The sequence below is a fragment of the Sus scrofa genome, chromosome 7, assembly GCF_054392235.1.
Source record: "Sus scrofa isolate SSC_HxYL_T2T_F1_AM1 chromosome 7, Sscrofa_HxYL_maternal_Yorkshire_Landrace_v2.0, whole genome shotgun sequence".
NCBI lineage: Eukaryota > Metazoa > Chordata > Mammalia > Artiodactyla > Suidae > Sus > Sus scrofa.
The window spans coordinates 51,726,532-51,736,008 of NC_139389.1; the positions used below are offsets into that span (position 1 = coordinate 51,726,532).

The 9,477-nt window shown below is 37.7% G+C and overlaps 1 long non-coding RNA gene across 1 annotated transcript in view; it reads left to right on the forward strand.

The window, feature by feature from the left end:
- The window catches only part of LOC146401576 (uncharacterized), a 265,815-nt gene extending 261,560 nt beyond the window's left edge, over nucleotides 1-4,255 (forward strand). The window contains exon 4 of the long non-coding RNA XR_014810255.1: nucleotides 1,522-4,255. This is a non-coding gene — a long non-coding RNA (uncharacterized LOC146401576). The remainder of the gene's footprint in view (nucleotides 1-1,521) is intronic.
- The last annotated feature ends 5,222 nt before the right edge of the window (nucleotides 4,256-9,477 follow it).

The window sequence follows — 9,477 nt, forward strand, 5'->3', positions numbered from 1 at the left end:
CTTTATGTATTAAAATGTATTCTTAAAAAAACTCATAAAATTAGGCTACCAGTTAAAATTCAGGACTAGAGAGTTTTTTACTTCTTGCCTATGATATCTGTATATATACTTCCTTCTGCAAAGGTAATCCTGACTTGGAAATGAAAGCATAGCCTGTCTACTTCATCACACATTAAACACACACAATAGCATGAGAATAATGATATCATCAATGCCAATATAGTTAGTGAAAAAACTTACACTTTCTTTTCACATGCTCTTCCCATCTCTCCCTGTATTTTAATAGTTGTACTTTATCTGCATTGTCTGAACATGGGACCAGTACAAACAATACTCTTTTTTTAACCCTCGTGTAGTTTCATTCTAGGTATCATTTTTACTGAATCTCCATGCCTAGAATTTTAAACTGATATTTCTCTAGTAACTTTAGTTGTGTGCAGCTTATTCTGTTGTTGATTTCTCAGGAGGTATTTAAGGAAGTTATATTCCTTGAGTTCTTGGATGAGAATAGCAATTTGCTTGTTGGTGCTCTTAATACTGAGTATCTCTTTTTCTGATATAAAATTCTTGGCTCATGTTTTCTTTCATTTGTATTTTCATTTTATTTTGGCCTGAAGAGTTAGTAGAAAAATATCTGATGACAATCCAGTTTTCTTCCCCTTAGAAGTTTTCTCTTTTTGCCTAGATTTTTTTTTAAAGTTCATTAATTTTATAAGAATATGTTCAGCTATTGATCTTTCTGTGTTTATAGTCCATTTATAGTATGAAGTGTATTCTTTCAATTTATAGTTTAATTTTTTAAAAATTTTCCCAATAGGTTCTTTTGTTTGGTTTTGGTTTTGGTTTGCTTCTGTTTTTGTTTTTGTTTTTTAGTTTTTTTCTTTGTTTGTTTTGTTTGTTTTTTTCTTTATAGCTACACCCACAGTATACGGATGTCCCTAGGCCAAGGACTGAATCCAAGCCCCAGCTGCAATCTTCGCTGCAACTGCAGCTGCAGCAAGACCAGATCCTTTAACCCACTCTGCTGGGCCAAGGATGGACCTGACCAAAAAATAAATAAATAAATAAAAAATAAAATAAAAAGACAAATCTCAGCTTTGTTTTCAAACAGATGAAAAATTCAAGCCTTTACTGGGAATAAATGGGACAACTTCCTCAAGATCAAAGGTTGCACTGTGGTTAGTGTCACATTTCCATGTCTCAGGGGTCCACATTTTCTTAATCAGAGATTACTTTGGTCTGATAGAAGCTGAAGTTTAAGAATTTAAATACTTGGCGAGAGCTGCTGCTTTTATAGTTAACTATGAGGGTATATCCCAAGCATTTTCTATCTTCTGATGGCAGAAGTTTGTTTATATGCTGTGTAGGAGACCCTTAGTCTTTAATTTGTTGAGTATCCTGAGCCTTTTAGTTTAAGTCTCTAACATACCAACTGCTCCAGTTCCACATGCTTTATCATTGCGGTTTCTCTCATATTTCTCAAACATCTGATACAGTTCATGTTCATTTTATTCTTTCCAGTGCATACCTTGTCCCAGTAAGCTTCCCTGTGAGGACATAAAACTGCAGTGCTGCCAGCTGCTCTGGGTCACCAGTGGTGCGGTCCTCATTGCTCATGTGTTGGTGGTGGATCACCTTCAATAGCCTATCTTCAGGGCTGCATTCGTGGACTATTTCTGGTACCATTTGTCCCCTAGGAGGTGTCCTAATTTTCCTAGGAGGCAAACTCTTAGCTAAAGATTGGAAATAAGTTTATTAGGTAACACTCCTGAGATCCACACATTTGAGGGCATGAAGGAAACAGATCCATGAAGAAGTGAAAATTGGATTGTGATAAAGTTGAAACAAAACCCTCAGAGGATTACATGGGGATGACGGGGGCTGAGATGGCTCTTTGGAATTGTCCAAAATGGGAGAAATGGGACTGAGACTTTATTCCCCTGCAGCTACCAATTATAACCTTGAAGTGAAACAGCTCTGTTCAGCCAAGTTCAAGTACCAGAGAAAGACTCAGCTGACAGCTATCAGCTACCATCACTCTTGCAGCTGCGGCAATGAATATTTCAGTGTTGGGGAGGGCGTGCTGGAGGAGTGTTCACTCACTGCACCCATAGTTTACAGTCATAATCAGTCATTCAATTTTCTTTGCATTATTCTGTCTACCTCTCTCTCTCTCAAACACACACACTCACAGTATGCTTGCTCACTTGCTAGAATCTCTGCTGAATACAACCTGAAGTTTAGATCCACACATTACCTGTTATCTAGGTGTGGTATTTTATCATCATTTAAAAAAATATATGACAGTTTTAAGTCTATGATATCAGCGGTGTGGATGTAGAACCCAGATGGTGAGACAAGAAAAGAAGGTTAACAGTAGGAGGAATACATGCCCCCACAGACCCAGCAACAAATGGCAACAAATTCCATTCACAGGCTGAAGCCCCTCACTACTTCACTGAATAGTTCAATTGGGTGACATCTCTGGAAAAAAAAAAATTAATCTTCTTTTATGTTTAAAATACCATCTCTGCCTGGGGAAGAGGAAGTCTGCCTGATCTGTGTGAATTATCTTTGGAAGGCTAGCCGTCTGATCAGCCTATGACAATTATTTTCTGAAATAACTAGGAGAGATCACAGTCTTTTATTTCTCCCTTCTGGTGACATTACTTCTGAGTGTAGTTTATTTATTCTCCTCACATCATTACTCACATTGAAATGTCAGAGATCTCAATGTCAAACCAAACAAAAATATTTAAAAATAATTTGATTGCATTTATTACATGCATTTGTAACATGATTTATGCCTTTTCTAGGATACTTTTTTCAGTTCCTTTGGTAAAATTCTGAACTCTGTGTCTTTGATATTTATGCACCTGCCTTTATCCTTGACCTTGTTTTATCCTATAACTTGTTTGTGTTTTCAGCTTTCTCATTGTTTTCCCTTCCATGCTTCCTACTCATTAATTTTGCTAAAAAAAAAAAAAAAAATTGTCTCCATACTGCTGTGGCTCATGTATTGATTTTAAAAAATGTTGATGATACAAACTCTATGATTGATAGAAAAATATATAATGTAAGAATACAAATTTGTGGGTTAACCTAAGTAGTATTGATTTCTTGGACTGGATAATTTTTTCAGAGTCCTTTAGCCTTTAGTCCTTTAGTCTGCAAAGAGGGTAGATTGGATCATTTTCAGTCTTAGGTGTACCTGCTATAATTAAAACAACAACATTGAAAATAACAAAATCCTTCCACTGCATTTCAGTTGAGTTCACATTTTTCCAAGAGTCCCACTGTGAAACAGATAATTTTTTCTTCTTTTCTCTGTTTTTTTAATTGTGAAATATTTCATAAATATTAATGAGCACATATAAATTCTCTATATGCATTTTATTTGTAGCTTCTCCTTTATCTAGGCAATTTTTTTTCTTTTTTAGAGTCTTTTCAAAAAGCCACAATTTGTTATATATTCTCAAATGTAGTTTCATTCTTGAATAAATTAACATTCGCATTATTTCCTTTCTTATATTTGCTTCATTTATGTATTTTTTCTAATTTCTTTATTTAGAAGCCTAGTTCATTTACTTTCAGATTTTATTTCCTTTCTTTCTTCTTTTTTTCTTTCGCATATGAGTATCCAAGTATCCCATCACCATTTGTTAAAAAGGCAATCCTATGCATATTGAATTAATATGGTTCTATTGTTGAAAAATCATTTGACCCTAAATATGAGGGTTTATTTCTGGACTCTCATTTCTGTTCTATGGATCATGCCTTTTCTTACCACACTATCTTGATTATTTACTTTATAGTAAATGTTTGAATCAGGGAATTTAAGACCTTTACCTTTGTTCTCCTTTTTCAAAAGTGAGCTTATTATTCTAGGTCTTTTTCACTCTCACGTTATTTATGTCAATTTAAAACAGGGGGCTTCCATGATATTGACAGAAATTACATTGACTCTCTAGGTATTTTTGGTGAAAATTGACATCTTAACAGGTCTGTCTCATGAACATATTTTATCTCACCATTTATTTTAATCTTCTTGATGCTTGTTTTGTGAATTTCATATTATATTTGTAATTGGTTGTCATAAAAGTGTAATTGATTTCTGTAGCTTGCTCCTTAATCTGAGACCTTGCTAAACAGACTTTTTAGTTCAAAGAGTTATTTGTATAAAAACATAGATTGCTTAGGATTGTCTTCATATAAGATCAGGTGATCTGTGAATAAAAATAGTTTTACGTCTTCAGTTCTAATGCATGTGTCTTTCATTTCCTGAATCCCACATGGGACATTCCAAACTGGGTTATCATGGAGATGATGTTTCTGCCAAGACATGGAAGCTGACTATTCACTATTCAACCTGCTTCCTCAATAAGGAAGTAACTCTAGAGTTGTTGGCATCAAAACCTCACCCCACCTCTGTATACAAAATAAAGCCTCATGCTTTGCTTCTCTCCCTACATTACTTTTGATTCCTTTCATGTAAGTGCATTTAAAGGTGAAACAGGAGTTCCCGTCGTGGCGCAGCAGAAATGAATCTGAGTAGGAACCATGAGGTTTCGGGTTTGATCCCTGGCCTCGTTCAGTGGGTTAAGGATCCGGCATTGCCGTGAGCTGTGGTATAGTGTATAGGTCATAGACATGGCTTGGATCTGGCATTGCTGTGGCTGTGGTGTAGGCTGGCAGCTGTACCTCCAATTACACCCCTAGCCTGGGAACCATATGTTGTGGGTACAGCCCTAAAAAGCAAAAAAAAAAAAAAAAAAAAAAAAAAAAAAAAAAAGTGAAACAAATTCTGGCCAGAACTGTAATTGCAAGGGAGTCTAGAAAATGTAAGTTTAACAGCACACTCAAAGGAAGTTGAAATAAATAGTACCTAAGCAAATCCTCAGATCCTTAGCACTTATGAGGTAGAACTTAAACCCAATTTCTTCTTTAAGATTATTTCTGGATCCACTTTTTCTTTCTCTTTCACTCTTGCTTTCTTTTGCTTTTCACTGAGTGTGTGTGTGTAGGTGTGTGTGTGTCTATCTTACTGCTCCTCTAGTTAGAAAACTTTATTCAACTCTTGTTTTTCTCAGATGTTCTACCATCATCATCCAATGTCAGTATTCAGAGGAAAAAAAGATACTTACAGTAAGCATCTCTTCCATGTAGAGTATTCAGAATCCCAGCCTGCTACTGAGAATCATAGAATCTTAATGGATAGTGAACTTGAAGATTAGTTCAAAAAAGCAGAGGGAGTTCCCGTCGTGGCGCAGTGGTTAACGAATCTGACTAGGAACCATGAGGTTGCAGGTTCGATCCCTGGCCTTGCTCAGTGGGTTGGGGATCTGGCGTTGCCATGAGCTGTGGTGTAGGTCGCAGACACGGCTCGGATCCCAAATTGCTGTGGCTCTGGCGTAGGCTGGTGGCTACAGCTCCGATTAGACGCCTAGCCTGGGAACCTCCATATGCTGGGGGAGCAGCCCTAGAAAAGGCAAAAAAAGTTTAGTATCTACTAAACTTAGATACTACTACATGGCAGCAGTAACAGAAGAAAAATAGAAGCCAGGCTCCTCCATCTACAAATGTCAAATCAAAGACATTTGGGAAAGTGTCAGAGTTTGAGAGAACTTCTGAGTTCAACTGGTTCAACTCTACAGATTTCAGATGAGAAGACTGAGGTACAAAGGGACACAATTTGAATCAAAGTTAGGAGAGTCAGAAGAAGTCAGATCTTTTGCCCCCAGACTGCCTTTCTTGCCTTTTCTCATTCCTGCTTCCTAAGCTCAAACACAGCTACGACTCTTCAGGGATGGAGATGGGTACTTTCATACTAGTTCTGAGCAAGAAACAGAATAAGTTATTTCTGATATTAGTATCAATATTTAAGATTTTTTTGCAAATAAACCAGGTCACTGTGGTCATCTTAGATACTAAACTTGTCACATTTAGCAAAATTATTTTCTAATGTTTTGTAGAGAGGGCCGTGGCACTTTGTCTACAGCATTTCCAGTCAGAAGACAGTACCTTTAAAAAAAATTGTGTCCTTTCTAGTTTAATCTAGAGCAAATGATGCAGCTGTGTGGCATGGTGTAAGGTACCTGCTTAGCTCACATTGGACCTCCTATTTTCCCTCCCCTACAGCCTTTATTGCTATTTTAGTTCACTTCTCTCACCTTGCCGCAATCCATTTTACATATTCTTATCCTTCCCTTTATAAAACTATTTTTTTCTGGAATTTCCATTGTGGCTTAGTGGTAACGAACCCAGCTAGTATCCATGAGGATGTGGGTTTGATCCCTGGCCCCACTCAGTGGGTTAAAGGATCCTGGGTTGCCCTGAGCTGTGGTGTAGGTTGCAGATGCAGTTCAGGTCTGGCATTGCTGTGGCTGTGTTGTAGGCTGCTAGCTGCCTCTCTGGTTTGACCCCAAACTGGGAACTTCCGTATGCCATGGGTTCAGCCCTAAAAAGGGAAAACAACAACAACAACAACAACAACAAAAAAAGCCTATTTTTTTCTAAAAGGAGATCCTTCTCTGCCAATGGATCCTTCTCTGCCAACATTTTAGTAATGGATCTAGTGTATGAGCAACACATTCAGTGAGGTTTGTAGGGGAGCAAAACTTGACCTTCCAAAATGTCTCTGGCATGTGCATTGTTTTAAGCTGAAAACAGTCACAGCCTAAAAGACTCAAGAAGAAACTTTGACCTTCCCCCTAAGTTTAGCTAGAGGACCTGTTCAAAAAGAGAGCTGTCATCATAGATAACTATCATGTGAACTAGGTGTACAGATGGGGAGAAACACAGCTGAGTCTGTTTGTTAAAATTCCTCTCTGAGTCCCATTGTCTCTACCTGTCTCAGTAAACATTTATTTACCAAACATTTGCTTTTCCATCTCCATGTCAACCGCCTACCTCTCCTTTGAAGTCCCAAACCACTACCCCCAGTATCCTCTTTGTCTTTAGCTGAAGATGATTTTTAAGGTAAAGTCTTTGTTCGTTTTGGTGAGTTGCATAGTTTTTTTCTGAGTCTCTCTTATGTGTACATATTAAACTTTTGTTTGATTTTCTCCTGTTAATCTGATCCATTTCAATTTAATTCTTAGACCAGCCATAAAAACCTAGAAAGTTAGAAGAAATTCTTCCTTCCCAAGAGGATGCATAATAAAACATCGAAAGCCTTGCCATGTTATTGCAGAAAAACTTCTTAGAAGAACCTCTATTTAAGAAGATGTATCCATTAAAATATTCTGATGGATACAGTAGTCACAAGTTACAAGGTAGCCTACAAACCCAATGTCTTGCAACTGTATCAACAAAAAGATGTTTGTATTAAGATTTGCCTCTCACCTCTCTTATTTGCCAAATGGAATGTCTTGTTCCAAAACACCATTAGTAGCCCTAAACGAACATGATTTGAAAAGTACTTGGATTCATTTCTTGGAAGTAATAACATGAGGATTTTCTTTGAAAGGAGAAATCATGCTTCTCAAGAAAGTTACTTTTCCTTCATACATAACACTTGGTAAAGAAATCACCATTAGGAGTTCCCGTTGTGGCGCAGTGGTTAACGAATCCGACTAGGAACCATGAGGTTGCGGGTTCCGTCCCTGCCCTTGCTCAGTGGGTTAACGATCCGGCGTTGCTGTGAGCTGTGGTGTAGGTTGCAGACACGGCTCGGATCCCACGTTGCTGTGGCTCTGGCGTAGGCCGGTGGCTACAGCTCCAATTAGACCCCTAGCCTGGGAACCTCCATATGCCGCGGGAGCGGCCCAAGAAATAGCAAAAAGCCAAAAAAAAAAAAAAAAAAAAAAAAGAAAAGAAAAGAAATCACCATTAAGGCAAAGTTTTTCCATTGTAGAGAACAGATGAGGATAGTTCTCTTCATAAAATTTAGCTAAGTTCCTACTGTGGCACAACAGAATAGGTGGTGTCTCTGCAAAGCCAGGACACAGGTTCGATCCCTGGCCCTGCACAGTGGGTTAAAGGATATGGCATTGCTGCAGCTGTGGTGTAGGTTGCAGCTGTGGCTCAGATCTGATCATTGGCCTAGGAACTACACATGCCGTGAACTGGCCTAAAAAGAAAAAAGAAAAAGAAAAAAACTTAGTCAAAGACATTAGATAGTATATCCTTTTTCTGATTCTTTTGCTGTATAATGTTATAAACAAAAAGAACAAAGACTGGTCACTTACAACAAAGGATTTGGTCACAGCCCGCTGCAGTTATCCACAAACAGTGCACCCTGAGGAGAACTCAGGATGGGGAAAACAGGATGGAGAATTCTGTGCCTCAGATAGACGGGCCCCTAGACAGTTAAACCTCAGATTTTTGCATCTTCCCATACATAGAAAAGAACGAAAATCATTAACTTGAAATATCTGTTCTTTGTCACTGGCAATGATCCTTTGCCAATATGTATGCTTAGTGACATGCATTTTTTCCAGAAAAAAAAAAAATCCAAATATATTCTGGCTCCTCTCATGGTCTTTGGAGCAGCCCCCTCAGAGCTATTGAGAGGCTGTTTCCCAGGCTATCGTCCTCAGTAAAGTCCCTGAATAAAACCACAAGTCTTACGCTGTACATTTTTATTCCAGTCAACAATGTTAAGTAGATCTCTTCAGTTTTCTCCACCACAACACTCTCTATTTATAAAATGCTAATGACTCTTTTAATATCTTTCTGAAAGATTGGAACACATGACCATATTTGACCCAATAGCAAAATAACTGGTTCAAAAGAAAGCAATAACAGCAAAGCAAGAAAAACAATAAGGACCACAAGGGGTAAAACTAGTTGCTTAATGTATGTGGTTCCAAATAACCTGTTTGATAGTTTGGGGTAATTTTTTTTTTTTTTCCAGAGAGCTTGTGGATTTGGCAGATTACAAACAAACAAAAATATGTTACAGTTTGCATGGAATCAAATCAGCTAACTAAATTCCGCCTCAAGCGTGAGGCACTACATTTTTTTCAGCAATTAATTAAGACTTCGAAATGAGTTGTTTGATTTTGTAGCAAAGATCCAGACACACGCAGAAGCTGTGTGATTAGAGAGGAAATGTGCTTTTACTTTTCAAGGTAGGATGTGAAAAGTGGATTCCATTTTAACAGCTATAGCAATTCAGGCAATCTTTTAACACCCCTGAGCTCTCTCTCCTTTCTGTAAGTGATGGGGCTTAAGAACAAAAAATCAGATGTATGAAAAACACCTTAATGGCGTTTGGTACATAGTGCACATTTGCCATCCCTTACCATCATTATTTCCAGATATCTAGAAAAGAAAAAAGAAATACAAAAAGGAGCTGTTGAATGATTTCAGAAGCAGAGGGTCAAACCTCCATATAACTGAAAAATAAGAAGATGATATGTTAAAAGTACATAAGCATACCAAAGGCACGTACCTAAAAAAAGTTATTTCAGGAGTTCCCGTTGTGGTGCAGTGGTTAACGAATCCGACTAGGAACCATGAGGTTGCAGGTTC